The 19,797-nt window shown below is 42.8% G+C and overlaps 1 long non-coding RNA gene across 2 annotated transcripts; it reads left to right on the plus strand.

Moving 5' to 3' along the window:
• Nucleotides 1-1,838: 1,838 nt before the first annotated feature.
• Nucleotides 1,839-18,893, plus strand: LOC123363668. Of its 2 annotated transcripts, none has more exons than XR_006576853.1 (3): nt 1,839-1,906; nt 17,427-17,496; nt 18,451-18,893. It is a non-coding gene; the product is annotated as an uncharacterized LOC123363668 (long non-coding RNA). The 2 variants fall into 2 exon arrangements; XR_006576852.1 differs by lacking the exon at nt 1,839-1,906 and adding an exon at nt 6,683-6,975.
• The last annotated feature ends 904 nt before the right edge of the window (nt 18,894-19,797 follow it).

The raw sequence follows: 19,797 nt of genomic DNA on the forward strand, positions 1-19,797 counted from the left end.
TTTCAGCTACCTGAAAGGAGGTTCCAAAGAGGATGGATCTAGACCAGTGGTTTTCAAAGCCAGGCCGCCGCTTGTTCAGGGAAAGCCCCTGGCGGGCTGGGCCGGTTTATTTACCTGCTGCATCTGCAGGTTTGGCCGATCGCGGCTCCCACTGGCCGCGGTTTGCCGCTCCAGGCCAATAGGGGCTGCGGGAAGGGTGGCCAGCACATCCCTCAGCCCGCGCTGCTTCCCACAGCCCCCATTGGCCTGGAGCAGCAAACTGCGGCCGGTCAGGGGCTTTCCCTGAACAAGCGGCGGACCGGTTTTGAGAACCACTGATCTAGACTGTTCTCAGTGGTACCATATGACAGAACAAGGAGTAATGGTCTCAAGTTGCAGTGGGGGAGGTTTAGGTTGGATATTAGGAAAATCTTTTTCACTAGGAGGGTGGTGAAGCACTGGAATGGGTTACGTAGGGAGGTGGTGGAATCTTAGAGATTTTTAAGGTCAGGCTTGACAAAGCCCTGGTTGGGATGATTTAGTTGGGGATTGGTCCTGGTTTGAGCAGGGGGGTTGGACTAGATGACCTCCTGAGGTCCCTTCCAACCCTGATATTCTATGATTTTATGATTTAGAATCCCCAACTGATAAAAGTAATTGGACCCTTGAGCTTCGACAGGTTCCAGCTCTCTGTTTGGGAACCCCCATGTGCACAGCGGTGACTCTCACACTGAGGGCAAAGCAGAGTTCTTAATAATTGTATTAACACTGTTAGTAAAAGCACAAATCTGCCAATCCAAAAGAGAATGTAGCTCTAGTGTAATATTAGTTTGACATTCCATGTCATCCCATGCACATACTCACACAATTCTTGTGGAGACCTAGAGGTGGGAAGACAGGTGGTAGTCCATGTGGGTCCTATCCTGTGTCTAGCATGCCAAGAAAGTCCAATAAGGAAGGTCTACTACTCATATGGTGGTTGGACCTGATGGCTCTCATGAATATTCAAAGCCAAGCTTCCCTGACAGGGCTAGCTCTCAAGAGGTCTGCTCTCTTTTCCAGTCAGCCATCACTGAGCTGGGTTCTTCCTCGTATTGCCTCTCTCCAGGCTCTCACAGAGAAGGCGGGGTAAGGCTGATTGCAGCGACAGACTCACGTTAACCCCTTCAGACCCAGTGTGGGGTTGGTACACCCCACCACACTTTTCAGGTGGGCTCTGCACTAAAGTCTTAAGAAAAAGATTGAGTCTGCAGGTTTTTTTAGTTCCTTGCAGCTTTTAAGGATTGTGCCTTATCCTTTACAAAAATAAAATAGGAAGTTTGACTGAAATAATGTTTTATTCCAAGCTTCTGCTTGCCCTTAGGTACTGTATGGACTCCATCAAGATGAGACCTGGAGAAGAGGAAATTGGCCTTATTAAATACATGTAGTTTTTGCATCCTCTTCATTGTTTCACCACCATGTTTGCGGGAATCCCAAACACCCTTAGGCTTGAGTGTTGGTGACCATTTTGAGATGATCAATTAGTGGTTGTTACTATTTGTATATGTTCCAGTATGCTTTTATACCATGACCACAATATCCTCTGCAGTGCTGATGTAGAGTCAGATCTTACAGTCCATTAAAGCACAGAATATCACAGAACCACTGTAGTTGCTCCTGTGTCATCTCTCACAACCCCAGGATTGGCAGGATGCAAATCCACTTTTCCATACATCTTTTGTGAGCTGTGCCAAGTTTTTTAATTTAGCAAATTGTTTTTCATTGCAGCATTTTTTAACCCGCTAAATCATATGAAAACATTTTCTCCTTCTTCAGGCTCTGAGTCCTCCATGTGACAATCCCTTCGCTGAAATGAAGGGATTCATTTGATGAAGTGCTGGAGTCCTGCGGGGCTCAGATGAATATTTCAGTTCTGGGAATGTAGGTAAGTCCATAGAATAAAGCTTCAGAAAACTAGAAACCCACTTTCAAAAGTGGCAAATACATTTTGGCAGTTTTGATACAGGTCAGTATCCTGAGTTCGCTCTGCATCATCTGAGAGTCCCTCCTCCCACCGCCTTGTGTGTATATTACAATGGCACCCAGCAGCTCCATCCAGGAGTGAGGGCCTCAGTGTAGCAGGCCCTGTAAGAGAGAGTCCTTGCCCCCAAATAGCTTGATGGGTAGTAAGCTATGTAAATTCCACCCAACCATGTGCTGTGTTTGAAGGAAAGGGTGTATTACCCCACTTAAGTTAATCAGATGTAATGTGCTTTTGTCGCTTTAAAGGAGCAATGAACCTTATTATTTCTGAGCTGTCCAGGAGAGTTGCTGGGGTAAGAGCTGCTGAAGCACGCAGGGAGTGACTTCCATGCTTGCAAGCTGGTTCTAAGTGTCCCAGGCTGGGAGCTACAGCAGCAAAGCATTGTAAGGCACCCAGGGTTACAGGGAAGGTGGTGGCAACCCCTCACTGGTCTGGATTGCACCGCATATCCTGTGATAGACCCATCCTCTACCCAGCTATGACTATCCAGGAGACCTATGGTACCCAGTGCCTGGGGATCCCTATGCTAGGCACTCCAGATCCATACGTGAATCCCAACCAACCCTCTCTTCTCCTAGCTGACACTAGCTGGCTCCATTAGAGCACACAGAGGAAGAAATTGAACTGGATCTACCAGTGCCGACAGTTCCGATAGGCATGTCATCCTCCTCACCCAATGAGGCAATCGCCCAGTCCCTGCCTGATGATCACAGGCAATATACCAAGAGCTCTTGCAGAGGGTATTGACTGAACTCTAGATCCCACTCAAGGAAGTCCATGATACTCAGCAGAGGCTCCTGGACATCTTGCAGCCTTCTGGTGCCAGCCAGGTGGCCCTCCCAGTAAATAAGGTCATCGTTGCACTAGCCAGGACAGTAGGACATACACTTACTAACTGTGCCCACCATTCTCAAAGAGGGGTGATGATACTTTGTACCAGATAAAAAGTCAGAGTCTGTTTACTCACGCTGCACCCAACTCCCTAGTAGGGCAAACAGCCACAGAGAGATCCAGGCTACAGCACCCTCAAGGAAACCTCTGCAGAGAAAGGCACTAAATGCCTAGACTTTCTAGGGAGGAAGGTATTTTCATCCACCGACCTTCAGTTTAGTATTGCTAACTAACAGACCTGTTAGGAAAATATGATTTTACAAACTATTCCCAATTCCTAGAGTTCAAAGACAAACTCCCTTAGGAGGACAGGTCCCAATGGCAAACCGGTAGCCATGACCTCTCTTCAACCTGCAGTGGATGTAGCTGATAACATGTCTAGTGCTCTATAGCTAAGGCCAGTAGCAGATTAGCCCCGGGGGATGAGTGGGGCAAGCCCTCATGCCCCATCAGGAATACCAGGGGAAAGGGGCGGATTGGTGGCAGGAAGGTGGAGAGAGGCTCCCACTTGCTCTGGCCCAGAGGCCCCACAGAACCCTAATCCGCCCCGGCTATGGCAATAGTTATGAGGTGTGAATCTTGGCTTAACTCACTGTGTTTCCCAGGGAGGTCTAGAGTACCACAGAGGCCTTGCCCTTTGACAAATCTAATCACTTCAGTGAGAAGACTGATGAGTAGATACATGTGGTAAAAGACTCCAGGACAATTCTCTGGGCATTCATACCCCAGTTCCAAAGAGAACACAGCACAAGCAGGTGTATAAATCAAGACCTCTTCCTCAGCCATTCTACCACCAGAGCCCTTATGAACCACTGTCCAAATGCCATGGGGTACAAACACAGAGCTTTGAAGCTTTCTCAACTGCAGCTGCTCAACCCCACTCACCAACCAGCTTTTGCCAGGATGCCTGAGAACCTTCATGCATGGCATCTCTTAGGGTCTCCCAAACCTTTTGTGGCCACTTCGCCTTTTTCACCCACAACTAGAGGACATTAACAACAGATTGGTGAATACCGGATATAGTCTATTCTGTTTACATCAAGTGCTTCTCACAGCCCCTCTTCAAAGACCACTCTCATGAAGAAATCTTCCCTCAGGAGGTGGACTCTATCCTTTGGCAAGGGGCTATAGAGAAAGGGCCATCCAAACTTCAAGAAAAAGGGGTTTGTTCCACATATTTCACAGTTCCGAGGAAAAAGAGGATAAAGACCCATTCTTGACTTTTGTCAGCTAAGTATCTTTATGCACAAATCAAAATTCCACACGGTTACTGTCTCATTCCAGGTGCGATCCAATCCACTGAGGCATTGTGTTACCACCTGCCCTGCAACCTTGGGTGCCTCATACTGCTTTGCAGTTGTAGCCCCCATGCTGGACTGCTTGCAAACAGCATGCAGATCACACCCTGAGTGTCTGTGTATAGCTACAGAGCTGGTCCAGCAGCTCTGCCTGCACCACACTAGCCACACTATGGCTTCCACCAGCCTTGGTTACTAACTTCAGGGTAGGGTGACCAGATAGCAAATGTGAAAAATCAGGAGGTGGGGGTAATAGGAGCCTATATAGGAAAAAGACCCAAAATTGGGACTGTCCCTATAAAATCAGGACATAGGGTCACCCCACTTCAGGGTAGCCCCAACACACTCCCGAATTTTCCCCCAAATGTGTGTTCTGCACAGTCCAGCTTTCTCCTGGGCAGTTCAGATATTATAGCAGCAGAGTCCTGTGGCACCTTATAGACTAACAGACGTATTGGAGCATGAGCTTTCATGTGTGAATACCCACTTCGTCGGATGCATGTAGTGGAAATTTCCAGGGGCAGGTATATATATGCAAGCCAGAAGCAGGCTAGAGATAACGAGGTTAGTTCAATCAGGGTGGATGAGGCCCTCTTCTACCAGTTGAGGTGTGAAAACCAAGGGAGGAGAAAATATATTATAGGTCGATTCCGCATTTAAGGGGTCAATATGCAACACTCTTAACTGGAATTACCCTCAACAGTTCAGTTTAAACACAACAATGGATTAGTTTTGATTAAAAAAATAAAACAAGTTTATTTAACTACAGAGGGATAGATTCTAAGTGAGTACAAGTACAAGGTATTAAAGTCAGAAATGGTTACAAGAGAAAAAGATAAAATATGTTCTAGTTACTGAAGCGTAAATTAAACTTGGTTCAAGATAAAATCCTTACATTTTGGTTAGCAATGTTGCTAACCAAATTTACATGTTAGGATCCCTTCCAAAGTCAAAAGGCTGGTTCATTCCTTTGTTGTCTTAGAGAGAGAAAGGCAAAAACACCGCAGGCTATATTTCTCTCACTTTTATAGTCCAATCATCCTTTGAAATGCATCTTCCTGAAGGTTAGCCCTTGATAAAATTCCTTCCAGCTGCAAGGATGGATTCAAAGTCTCATGGTGAAAGAGGTTCCTTGGTATTTGCTTGCTAAAATGCAGTTTGATCTGTTCTGCCCCACTTCATTGTCAAAGAAAGGCCACTTGACTGGTGAGTGCCAGTCAACTGATGACACCTGGCTAGAGGCATCAGCTTGTCCTTTATCTTTGAGAAACTGGTTTACCCCCTCTTGCTGTCCCAAGGGCCCTGTTTACTACTTATATGTAAGTTGAGGTGTAAACACATTTCTTTGTTTAGGATAGAACTGTTTAACAACTTATGCCTAGTCAGGGCTATGTGGGTTTCAACTTGTGCTATAATCATCATACATGGGAAATTCATAACTTTATATATAATGCTGCTACACACATGTCACCATGATGTTATTAACCAGTGAGTTATTAGTTTTCATATGATACCTTACAAGGCATATTTTGTACAAAGATTACTACAATAGTGTGTAGGGTGTATATACTGAGTGCATTTGGTTACAGTTGTATTGGCTTCAGTTATTCTATTCTCTGGAGAGGTGCATATGATTTGTGGTTCTCGACTTGAAAGATGCTTAGTTTCATGTTGACATTAACCCATCCTACAGAAGGTTCTTCAAATTTCTGTTAGAACAAGACCACCACCAGTTCAGAGTACTTCTGTTCGGCCTGGTAAAAGCACCCAGGGTCATCAAAGATTAGGTCACGTGGATGACCTTCTCCTAGCATCCTTGGGAATCTGTATAAACAGAGAAAAGTCTCCTCTGACTCCCTTAAAATACAGATTTCATAGGAGCAACTCTAGACTCAGCCTCAGCAAAGGCCGACCTCCCTATGGAGGGATTCCAGGCATCGAACAGCCTGATAGAACAAATCATCCTCAGACCTTGAACCACTGTCAAGGTCTGTCTTTCCCTACTAGGCCACATGGCCCCATCGAGCTATATAATACCATTTGCCAGATTTCACCTCCATTACGTACAGGGCTGGCTCTGATCTGTTTACTTACTAGACAAAGACAATATCAAAGTAACAGTCCCCACCAGGATCATGGTTTCTCTTGTTCACTGGATGTACCTGGAACACACCTTTTCCTTTCAGCCACACATGATGCGACCATAATCATGGATGCATCCCTCACAGGATGGGGAGCACACAAGGGCTACGCAAGGCACATGGAGGCCAGGATGCCTATTGCTCTCCTAGAACTAAGGGCAGTCTGTAGTGCAATCCTCCCAGTTACTCTGATCTGTCATAGTCACTCAATGGCTGAAAACATGACGATTGTCTTCTATGTAAAAAACAAGGCAGAGCACAATCTCTTCTTCTCTGAATAGAGGCATGTGACAGGGTGGACTGGCCCTGAGGCCCCCTGTTGGAAGCCTCGCAGCCCTGCCGCACCCTGCTCCAGAAAAGGGAAGTGGAGAGGTCCTCCAAGCTGCATAGAGCAGCTGCGTGGGACACAGCCAATCAAGGCCCAGCAGGTTCATATTAAAAGAGCTGCAGGGCCAGAGTGAGTTCAGTCTGCTGGCAGGGATTGGGGCAGCAAAAGGTGCTCCTGGCTGGCTGCAGTAGCTAAACCGAGATTGACCTAACTGGAGAGCTGGGGTCAGAAGACTAGAGGATGAGTAAAGAGCTTCCAGGGAGGAAGAAGCCCTGGGGGTGCTGCTCCACCCCAGAGCAAGAACCTTCACCCGTAAGCTGGGCAACTAGTGTATTGAGATAAACCCTGTTGGTCAGTGTAGCGGGGTGGTTACCCACTCCTGCCCTGAGGGGTTTAAAACAGCCCGGGAGGAGGGCTGTGGGAGGAGAAAAAGCAGCGAGGCTGATTGGGGGAAACAGCCTCAGCTGGGGGCCATGCCCCAATCAGGGCCCAGCTCGCTCTATAAAGGCTTGAGCATGAGTAAAGGTGCACAGTCTCCTCTTGCTGTGGAGGGAGACAGGCCTGGCTGCTGGGGAGCTAGAGAAGGTACCTGGAGTGGAGCAGGGCTGGGGGAAGGCCAAGGCAGCTCTGGCCTGGATACCCCCCAGGCTGCGGCCTAGTAGAAGGCCAAACAGGTACTTGGGTTGCCGGGGACCACCCAAGGCTAGGCAGAGGCAGCAGGTCCAAACCCAACCTTGCCTGTGATGAGTGGCTGATACTGCAATCTGCCCCAGGGAGTGGGGGCTAGTTGGTGACTGGCAGTAGCGTATGACTGAGGCAAGGTGGGGATAGGGGGTGGGGGTTCCCCTGGGCGGGGAGTCCCCAAGACTGAGGAGTTACTGCCAGAGGGGCAGCACCCCAGAGAAAGGGGCACTGGGGTCCTGGGAGGGAAATGGGGGCCAGTGGTAAGGCAGATCACCAGCCTGCAGAGGGCACTCTGGAAGCTGGACGAGCTAATTCCCGACAAAGACCAGCAGGAGGCGGCGCAGGGGTGAGTCTGCACACTTACAGTCAGACTGAAGATTGAGCCTGGGGAGGGCTACAGAGACATTGCCAACAGAGGGGTAACATGATGGGCTGGGTTGGACTGTTAAAGGACTGAGCTTAGGGAGAGCTGCAGGACATTTTGGACTTATACCCGCCCTGGAAGGGGTTTGTTTGTTTTGCACATGGACTGTGTGTGACTTGGCCGGAGAGCTGAGTCACCAAAGATCGGCCTAAGCACAGCGGCTGATGGGGGCACAGTGAGCGGAGAAATGGAGAAAACTGCAGGCATGGACACATTCAACCAGGGGGCGCTCACTTGAGGTGCATACACCCCATCACAGGCAGTCAATTCATGGAAATGGCACCTCAGGAACCACACTACAGTGTCAGCAACATACCTATCCGGTGCGCACAACTCTTTGGAAGACAATCTCAGCAGGCACTTCTCCACAGACTAAAAGTGGGATTTCTCTTCTGAATGAAATCTTCACTCCATGGGGACCATTTGCCTCCCCTATGAACAGAATGTTTATTCTATTTTGCTCCAGAGAAGCACTAGGCCAAGACTCCAGGAGCGCGTACACCTTTCCTCCCACCACTACAAAAGGTCCTACAAAAGATCCATCATGATAAAACTTGATTCATTCTCATCATATCCAACTGGCCCAGACAGTTCTGGCTTCCAGACCTTTTATGAATGTCAACCTCTCCTCCCATCAGATCTGTTCACTCAGGCGAATGATCAGACATCTCAGCCCAGGCCCTCTTCAACTCACAGTATATTATTTGGATGGGCCTCAGACCTAGAGTGTTGATGTTCAGAGGCTGTTCAAACTGTTCTCAAATACAGCAGAGAGGCCTCCACCAGAGACCATATCTAGCTAAATGGAGGCATTTCTCTACTTGGACACAACAGAACCAGTTATCTTCAGAAACAGTAGATATTCCTGAATTAACTACCTCCTCATCCCTCAGTACATTGGGACTTTCCACTCGTTCACTGGGGGTCCACTTAGCAGTAGTCAGAGTCATCTATCCTCTGGTTGAAAGCTATTCTATTTTCACTCACCCAACAAAAATCAGATTCCTGAAAGGTTTCATTAGGAAATTCCTGCCAGTGGTAAAACAAACATCACAATGGGACATCAGTCTTGTACTCTCAATACTTACGAGACTACTCTTTGAACTGGTGACCACATAAGAATGGCCATACTGGGTCAGACCAGTCATCCATCTAGCCCAGTGTTTTGTCTTCTGAACGTGGCTAGTGCCAGATGCTTCAGAGGGAATGAATGGAACAGGGCAATTATCAGGTGAGCCATCCTGTCATCCAGTCCCAGCCTCTGGCAGTCAGAGACCTAGTGACACCCAGATGTCCCTGACCAGCTTGGCTAATAGTCATGGATGAACCTATCCTTCATGAGCTTATCTAATTTTTTTTTAGCCCAGTTATATTTTTGGCCTTCACAACATCCCCTGGCAACAAGTTCTGTGTGTTGTATGAAGTAGTACTTGTTAATGTTTGTTTTAAACCCGCCACCTATTAAAATTTATTGGATGACCTCTGGTTCTTGTATTATGTTAAGGAGTAAATAACACTTCCTTATTCGCTTCACTTTAAGCTGAAAAGTCCCAGTCTTTTTCATCTTTTTTCATATGGAAGCTGTTCCATATCCCTAATCATTGCCTTTCTCTGTATATATTTCCCATGTGTTCAATGTACCATCTGTCCTTCCTAGTCACTTTCACATCAGCCAGAAGAGTAGGTGAACTGGGCGCACTCATGGCTGACCTGCCTTACTCCACATTTCATATGAAGGTTCCCCTTCATCTCCACCATAAATTCATCCCTATGGTAATTTCTGAGTTTCACATGAACTGATTCTCTTACCAGTATTCTTTCCAAAACATCATGCCCCCACGAGAAGAGGAGACTTCATTCTCTCAACATCATATGGGTTTTAGCGTTCTGCCTGCAAAGAATGAAATCAATTAGGAGAATGCCGCCCTAGACTATTTGTTGCTATAGTAGAATGATCATGAAGTCAAGCATTATCTTCTCAGCAACTGGGTGGTTCTCCAGCTGTATCAGGCTTTATTAGTCGGTGTGTATTCCTTCCCTGGAGGGGTGAGGGCCCATTCCACCAGAGCACAGGCAACCTCAATAGCATCTCTTCTTTCAAAAATATCTGGACATTTGTAAGACCTGGAGTTCCAGCCATACTTTCAAGAAACACTGCTCCTTAGCCCAGGCCTCGTCTGCAGATGCAGCTGTCGGGACAGCAGTATTACAGACATCTATACCAACTGCATTCTTCCACCCGACTTCTGTTTGAATACAGGAACCTGCACTTGGAGAAGACATGGAAGTTGCTTACCAAGAACTGGAGGTTCTTTGAGATGTGTGGTCCCGATCTGTAGTCCACTATCTGCCCTTCTTCTCCTCTGCTTTGGGATAAGAGGAGTAACTGGAGAGACATTAGTCTACACTGCCACTTTATACCTATGGTACACAGCATGAGGGGAGAAACTGCATCTGTGAATATTTAAACTTGCCCTATTCTCCAACTTTTAAGAAAAAACTTTTGCAAATATCTGATTTACCCACTATATGTGATAACTTAATCGAACAAAAATATTTTGCATTAACATATTCATTTTTAAAGTTTAGAATAAGAGGCATTTAGAATTATTTAGCTAAAAGAATGGATTCAAATTCATTCATTGATATTCTTTGTTTGGCTTCTGGAATACATAACTGCTAAGAAAGCTACAGGAATTCTGACTGATAATGAATAATTAAAAGTAAGGCAGTAACTTAACTGGAATTGTATGGCAGCAGTGCCTTGTACTGGTCTGCATGAAGCCTGGGATTGAGAATGATCTTCAGGCTCTCGTTATTCATGATTACTGAGCTTGGTCTCCAGTTGTGTAGAGTTTCTTCTGCTGGCTACTATAGCTGAGCAGGAAATGGCTATCCCATCATGCAAAAGTCTGCATATTTTTCCTGTCCCAAATCAGAATGAAAAAAATTGAAATCTCAAAAAAATTTAACGACCCAAAGATCTGGGGGGAGGAGCGGATGTCAGTTTGGATCAAAGTTTCATTTTAATAATGTCAAAATGTTTTTCAATGTAAACTAGGGCTGTCAAGCAATTAAAAAAATGAACCGCGATTAATCGCGTGATTAAAAAAACTAATCATAATTAATTGCGCTGTTAAACAATAGAATACCATTTATTTAAATATTTTTGGATGTTTTCTACATTTTCAAATGTATTGATTTAAATTACAACACAGAATACAAAATGTACAGTGCTCACTTTATATTTATTTTTCATTACAAGTATTTGCACTCTAAAAAAACAAAATAAATAGTATTTTTCAATTCACCTAATACAAGTACTGTAGTGCAATCCGTTTATCATTAAATTTGAACTTACAAATGTAGAATTATTTACAAAAAACTGCATTAAAAATAAAACAATGTAAAATTTTAGAGCCTGCAAGTCCACCCAGTCCCACTTCTTGTTCAGCCAATCGCTCAGACAAACAAGTTTGTTTACATTTGCAGGAGATAATGCTGCCCACTTCTTGTTTACAGTGTCACCTGAAAGTGAGAACAGATGTTGTTGTGGCCAGCATCACAAGATATTTATGTGCCAGATGTGCTAAAGATTCACATGTCCCTTCATGCTTCAACCACCATTCTAGGGGACATGCATCCATGCTTATGATGGGTTCTGCTCAATAACAATCCCAAGCAGTACAGACCGACGCATGTTCATTTACCTTATGTGATTCAGATGCCACCAGCAGAAGGTTGATTTTCTTTTTTGAGGTTCAGGTTCTGTAGTTTCCGCATCAGAATGTTGCTCTTTTAAGACTTCTGAAAGCATGCTCCGCACCTAGTCCCTCTCAGATTTTGGAAGGCACTTCAGATTCTTAAACCTTGGGTCAAGTGTTATAGCTATCTTTAGAAATATCACATTGGTACCTTCTTTGCGTTTTGTCAAATCTGCAGTGAAAGCGTTCTTAAAATGAACAACATGTGCTGGGTCATCATCCGAGACTGCTATAACATGAAATATATGTCAGAATGTGGGTAAAACAGAGCAGGGGACATACAATTTCCCCCCAAGGAATTCAGTCACAAATTTAATTAACGCATTATTTTTTTAACGAGCATCATAAGCATGAAAGCATGTCCTCTGGAACGCTGGCCAAAGCATGAAGGGGCATATGAATGTTTAGCACATCTGGCACGTAAATACCTTGCAATGCCAGCTACAAAAGTGCCATGCAAATGCCTGTTCTCACTTTCTGGTGACATTGCAAATAAGGAGAGGGCAGCATTATCTCCTGTAAATGTAAACAAATGTGGTAGTCTTAGCGATTGGCTGAACGAGAAGTAGGACTGAGTTGACTTACAGGCTTTGAAGTTTTACATTGTTTTGTTTTTGAGTGCAGTTATGTAAGAACAAAAATCTACATTTGTAAATTGCACTATAGTACTAGTCTGAGGTGAATTGAAAAAATACTATTTCTTTTGTTCATCATTTTTACAGTGCAAATATTTGTAATAAAAAATATACACTTGATTTCAAGTACAACACTGATACAGAAAATGTAGAAAAACATCCAAATATTTAATAAATTTCAATTGGTATTCTATTGTTTAACGGTGCAATTAATTTTTGTGAGTTAATCATGTGAGTTAACTGCGATTGACAGCCTTTATTTAAACCTTTTACATTTTGTTTAAAAGTTGAACTATAATTTCGCTTAAATTTCAAAATCAAAATGTCAAAAGTCCCATGACAATTTTGAAGTTTATTTCAACATTTTTCAAGTTTTTCATCAACTGATATTGCCTGTAAAATTTGAGAGAATTCCCATTAGATCAATAGACTTTTGTTTGCAGCACTAAATAACATTGGTTTTGATTATAATAAAGTATTGCTAGCTCCAGTAAAGAAGACGTATCATTTACACTGCTTAATTACTTTTCAAGGCAAAAGGAAAACAGCTTAGAACACAAAGTTGTTTAAAGATGAAATTTCATTACATGAATTTCCTGTGATTATTACTGGTATATTCTGTCTGATTTTAATTCTCTCTTTTTTTTTAAGTTGTGTTTCTGATTGCTTTACATCAAAACACAAACATGTCTGGAAGCTCATTAACTTGGTGAATTTGAGTGGATTTTCACAAGATAGTGAAAGGCACACCTGTGATATTATGGTGACACTCCCCCCTTCTTCCCCCTCCCCCCCAATTTAAAGTCCCTGCTCCAAAGCATGGAGGCTTCACAATAAATTATTTTAAGAATATTTTAACACGGGAAAAACATTTTCCCTAACTTATTTCTGAAGAACTATTGTAGCTGAAACTTTCAAAAATCAATTCAGCCTGAGGCAGACAACCGATATGGAAAATTTCAGCCCAGACAGTTAAAATTGGCAAAGTTGTAAGTAATTGGAAGCAGGGTCTTATAATGCACTGGCTCTCAACCTTTCCAGACTACTGTGCCCCTTTCAAGAGTCTGATTTGTCTTTACATACCTCCAAGTTTCACCTCACTTAAAAACTATTTGCTTACCAAATCAAAATCCAAAAGGGTCACAGCACACTATTACTGAAAAACTGCTTATGTTCTCATTTTTACTATATTATAAAAATCAATTTGAATATAAATATTGTACTTACATTACAGTGTATAGTATATAGAACAGTATAAACAAGTCATTGTATGCATGAAATTATAGTTTGTACTGCCTTCAGTAGTGCTTTTTATGTAGCCTGTTGTAAAACTAGGCAAATATCTAGATAAGTTGATGTATCCCCTGGAAGACCTTTGCATACCCTCAGGGGTACGCATACCCCTGGTTGAGGACCACTGTTATAATGGAAAGCATTGGGCAATCATAACTATAGGCATCACTACCAGCCGTTGCCTATAATTCTTCAGTGGAAAATTATTAGCCCACCCCTTTCCTATCCTCCTGCATCAAACCTTGTATCATCATATTTTCTTGGAAAACAATGCAAGATTCCATGATAACAGCAAATAGAGACAATTACTAGTATAAATAGGCTGAAAAAAGAAATTTAAAAATGAATGGGGAATAAATCATAATTTAAGATTAATTGTATTTGCTTGGATGTCATTGAACATCTGTTGCCAAGCTCCAAACTCTATAGACACCAACATAACATCCTCTCCTTCGCTCTGATTGCATTCTTACTCACCCATGAGGAGGACTATCCACTGAGGTAACTCATAATTAAGGCTGCAAGTCTGTCACAGATTCTGTGACTTTCCAGGACCTCCGTGACTTCTGCAGCAGCCGGTGCGACTGACCCCAGGGCCGCCCAAGCAGCTCGGGAGGCCCTCGGGCTAGCTGCAGTGGCTGCTTCTGGGGCAGTCTTGGACCCCCCTCCCCCAACACGAGCAGCAGTCCTGGGCCTCACACCACATCCCTCCCTACCCCTGAGCACCAGCGGTGGTCCCTGGCCACCCCTCCAGAATACCTGAGGTGCCCCCAGAGCCCCCTCTCCAGAGCACCCAAGATTTAGTCAGGAGTATATACTACAAGTCATGGACAGGTCATCGGCTGTGAATTTTTGTTTTCTGACTGTGACTTGTCCATGACTTTTACTGAAAATACCCGTGACTAAAATGTAACCTTACTCATAATAGAAACAAATCTGAACCTTTGTGTGACTTGGTGCCTGGAAGCACTAATCAGCTATGTAGTTTTACACATTTGAGATCAGTTTAAGTAGAAAGGAAAAGACAAGTCAAAGAAAGGAGCTCTCAGATTTGAACAAAATCAATTTAATAAATTTAAATGCATATGCAATCAGTTCTAATTACCTCAAGTTTTCATAATATTTACTGTATCTTCTTAGATTTCATAAAAATTGGACAATTTTTTATTTGAATGGAAAGTGCTTTTGAAAAAGGTTTACAGTATCCATGTGTTATATACTGTAACACTATTTGCATATTGAATAAGCCAGACCTCTTCCTATGGTGTATGCTGCAGGGCCACTCAGAGGATTCAGGGGGCCTGGGGCAAAGCAATTTCGGGGGCCCCTTCCATAAAAAAAGTTGCAATATCATAGAACACCATATTCTCGTGGGGGCCCCTCTGGGGCCCGGGGCAAATTGCCCCACTTGCCCCCCCCCCTCTGGCGGCCCTGGTATGCTGTGTAGATATAAAGATGCTAGATTTTCAATTCTACTTTTGACCTTTTAAGTTCATTTCACTTTGCAAATAAATACTTGTATAAACAGAGCACAACAGTCATATTTTCAAAAATAGGCCTCTTAACTGTACCTGCAAAATATGCCACCACTTACATGTGCATGTAATTATTTGTTGGTATCCATGTAAACATAGGACCTTATTTTATTCCCATTTAAGTCAATGGCAACATTTGCACTGACTTCAGTGGTGCAGGAGCAAATGCCTAATTTGGTCCAAAACGTTTGAGGTACTAATGCGTTTGTTTCAGCGATATAGATAATGACATAAGTAATGGTAATAATTTTACCCACAATCTTCATGCGGTCAGTCTAGAAACACTGTTTTTGGCTATAGTAATTAGAGATTGCCAAAATCTGTTTTCAGTGAAATACAAGTCAGATAGATTTTTATAAATTTGGTGGCTTGTTTCTTAAATCAAACCACACTGCCTGAGTGCGCTACACGTATTATTTATATAGAGATATTTCTTTAGTATTCTGGATCTGTATACCTGCGAAGAGAGTAAATGAGTTAGCTGGACATGTGCCGTATCCTCTCCCAGGGTGGCAGAATTCACCAATTCAGCATGGTTTCCGTGGGAGAAATGTTGCCTAGTCATTCAGATGACTCCTATTAGCTTTCAGTTTGGTGCTTCTGGCTTTAAACCACAATTTAGCTCAAAATCTTGGAATTACATTAATATATAATTGGATTTTTCTCCTAAAATATCTGCACTGTAAGTTATCTTCAATGAAGACAGCAAGGCCTTCTACCTTCCACCACCTTCAGCACAGAACTCCATGGATTAGCAAACAGAAGATAGGTACGGTATTATGGTGTCGTAATACCAATGACATAGTTAAGGTTGGAGTTCTGTTTTGTACACCCTCTGTAAAGCAGTTCACCCTCTGTGTTTTGTATGACTTATGAGGATTAGTGGAGCGTGTTGCCACAGCGAAAGAAATCCTAGTGCACTCCCCTCTGCAACATGCATTCTCAGCATGGCCTTTCTGTTGCTTGCCCACTACCTTTGTTCAATGGAACCACTTTCACTGTGTTTGGGGCATTCTCTACGCCTCCTGTAGCTGAGTATACTTCTCCTTCTGTGCTTATCTCCATTGAGCCAGTCAGTATACAGCAGTGTGCTCAACCAATCTCATAAAGTTACCTGATTTCTTTTAGAGTGCCAAGAGAAGAAAAAGGCTTTATGTTACTGTCCTGAGGAATTATAAGGCCACAAATGCCAAGCATTGCGAGCATTATACAATAAATATGATTGTTTGTGTGCCTTGAAGCTAAGTCACTGTGTGTCACAGCAGAGAGTCTGATATTGAGGGTGAAGTTTATTAAACATGCTAAAACAGTAGGCAAGGGACTGGAAAAACACCACCATCTACATGTGAAAAAAATCATGGCTGTCTAGTAACTTGGTAAAATTTCTGTACATTCTCCTACTTATTATGATTTAGTTTATATTTGAATTCACTGTTTCCATGCGACATTCTTGTATCCAAATAATTACAGTTGCTTTACTCAGAAGCAATCAAAATCTAATTGGTGAAATGAATAAAAGCCCATTTCTGTATTATTCTGGCAAGTATCAGAGCCTATTACAGAAGGACTGGGAATAAAATCCATTTTAATGCACCTTTTTTATAAGACAGCCATAGATATTAATTAGATATATCTAGCATAGTATTAGAATGATAATTTTACTGGTACATTTTAACATAAAGAATACATTTAAATTCACCTTGGATGAATACTCCATTAACTATGGTTTCTTGTTTTCTTTTAAACAAAATCTTGGCATTTTTTATTCCTGGCTTTAGCTATTTGATAAAAGTGGAAAGGTAAGAATTTTACACGTAGAGAACATCACAGCAGGTTAATTGGTTCAACATCAAATTGTTTTCGAGTGATTTGGAAAAAACCCTCATTTTGAAACAGCTCTGGAGGTTAAATATGAAAATTTAGCACAAGTTTTATATATGCAGAAAAATTGCTTTTGCATGAATTCGCTCTAAATGTTAATATATTCATAAGAAAATTGTGTTCCTTAATCTCTGAAGAAACACTTATCACTAAGAACCCGCTTAATTCTTTTCCTGTGCTTGATTTATTAGCTTATGAAATTATGCTAATAGATTGCATGTTAATGGTTTTTGGGCTCAAATGACCTGATTTTAATAATGAAGTAATTTATGCAATAAATGTAATCAGCATCTATGAATCTCACTTAAAAGAATATATTGGTGATTACCCATGCTAAAAAACAAATGACTGTCAGCATGATGCAATGTATATGTTACTGCAGAGAACTGGGACATGTTCAGGTCAGTGCACATATCAGCTGCTGGTTGAGTCCCAGTTTTGCCAGCCACACTGGGACTGCAACTACAGTTTATTTAACAGTGTTTATTTAACAATCTTTATTGGCCATTGTAAGTGATGACTGACTTAAAGTAGTCTTCTTGCACAGAGAAAAACAATGCTAGGAGGAGGAAAACAGACAGACTGAAGTATCGCATGGAGCCAGCAAGAACTGCTCTGTAAGTAGCAGATCTCTTGGGGGTAAAGGAATTTAACTGAGCTATGGGGGATTCTTAGTAAGGAAAATAAAATTACCCATTTATTTGTCACGGGTACAAGAGGCTATCTCCCTGAAACATTTGGTAAGCATGTGTGGAATTGTTCCTTCGGAAAAACCCTTTCCCCAAGCATCTTTGCAGAGATATGCGAAAGCATCACATGCTTGAACTGTGCATTCTTTCCCCCTGCCCCATTTGCTGTGCACTTCACTAGGACAGAGAAAGTTAAAACTGTGCACTGAGCAGGAAACGCTGGTTTCTTTGCAGTAACAAAAACTAATGTTCAACAGGCTAACACCACACAGACTTTCGCACAGGTATTAGAAAAAAAGATACCCCTAGCTGTCAAAGATGATCTCACTATTTAAACACTGTGACAGAAATTGATAGGAGGTCACTTTGGGTCTGATCCAAAGAGCACTGAAGTCAATGAGAAAACTCCCATTGACTTCAAAGGTTTGGATCAGCCCTCCCTCCAATTCAAACATTTAAAACCAATAAAACAGTTTGAATTAATATAATATCATTTGGTAAGTCATGCAATGTCTCAAGCACTGTATGAAATATTGGCAAACAGCCATTTCCAGAGTCCTCTTCACTTCAAAAATTTGAAAAGGGGTGTGTGACATTTTCTATAATCTGGCTGCTAGCCGTTATTTCAGAATTAAGAGTCACTCCGCCCGCACCCTTGCTCAATAAACTTATTCTTTGATCTGGTCTTCACGCACCTCTAAATTTCATGGATGAAAACAACCAGAGGTCCCTGACCACTAGAATTTTTGATCTTTTGCCCGAATTGGAAGTTGATCTCACATGCACCAAAGGCTCGGGGATGGACCATGCATAAAACCTCTTTAAAACAAAATGTTTAAGTCCTGCCTCTCCTTCAATATAACAAAGAGTTCTTTATTACAGATTCATTGCATCTGACCTTTGAAGTGCCTTATCTTAAGGGAGAAAGATCTGCCAGACATCTGTAAGCATCATGACACAGAGGGCAAATTGTGCCTGCCCCCTAGGCAGGTGCACAAGTAAGGAGAAAGGATCACTGTTTATCTCCTTAGTCGTATTAGGAATAAGGGTGAGCCCACTGAGCTGCCCCTCACACTGTGTCCCATGGACCCAAAGTCCTAGGCCTGGCCAAGCATTTGGAACTTTCCAGAAGTGAAAGCCACCCACCCTCAGGTGAGACAGGAAGGGGTGTCCCTGACTTTTCTCCTATCTAGCTTCTGTTTCCTGCTCCCTGGTCCTTGCGCCTTCCTCCATTTCCAGGGGCTGCTCCTGTGGAACTTACTCCGGGGCCACTCTTCCTGGGGGCTGTTTCTGTGTCTGGCAGGGGCAGGCCCACAGGTAGACAAGTGTGGGAAAATGTAATGAGCCAATGTTTTATTTAATAGGAGGCAGGGCTTCTCCCCTGGAGAAAGTTGAAACACCAGGTGTGAATTACCCTGCATTTTAGAAGATTTTAGGGTATTGCAGAACAAAAATATTTATGCTTAAAGGTAAGTACCTGCCTGATGTTATTTGGAATTCTGACTAGAATAACTCACAAGTAACAAATTAGACTACAAGTGCCAAAAACCAAAGCCACACATCCCAAATGGTGGTGCACATTTCCCCATTAGACATACACAAAAACATTCAGAGAGCCAGCATCAGCATTTAAAGAATAAACAGATGGAAAAACCAGGCAAGTTATCTCCTCCCTATTTGTGGGAATCTTGTGCTCTGTTGCCTAGCTGTCCCTTTGCTCCTACAAAGTCGTGTCACCTAGGGCCATGCTTTGAATGTCAAAAAATGAGATTTTTTTTGAGCAAAGTGTTAATATTTTTAAAATATAACATGCTATTAGTGTGCCATAAATATTATTCTCTGTCCTAGTGAGCTAGTATCAGCATTACACAAAACCATAAAACAGCTAGGCAGAGGGCCAGTTTTGGGGCTGTTGTTTGTTTACTTACTTGTATTTTAAATGGCTCAAACCATCAACTTGTGCATTAAGCTACCTAAGTACCCATAAATTCTTATTACTGTCACCTTCATTTGGCTTCCCGCTGTATTACGACTGTTTCTTTCACTCACTTGTATCTTTTCTTAAATTAGATTGTAAATTCTTGTGGGCAGTGACTGTGTTTGTACAGCACCTAGCAAGTGGGGCCCACATTCTGACTATGGCCCTTGGTGACTACTAAAATACAAACAATTTCCCTACGCTCCTATGCCAAACACTTGTTCCATCAGAAAGCACCACATGACCAGAAA

This window comes from Mauremys mutica, chromosome 2, assembly GCF_020497125.1.
Source record: "Mauremys mutica isolate MM-2020 ecotype Southern chromosome 2, ASM2049712v1, whole genome shotgun sequence".
Classification (NCBI taxonomy): Eukaryota; Metazoa; Chordata; order Testudines; family Geoemydidae; genus Mauremys; species Mauremys mutica.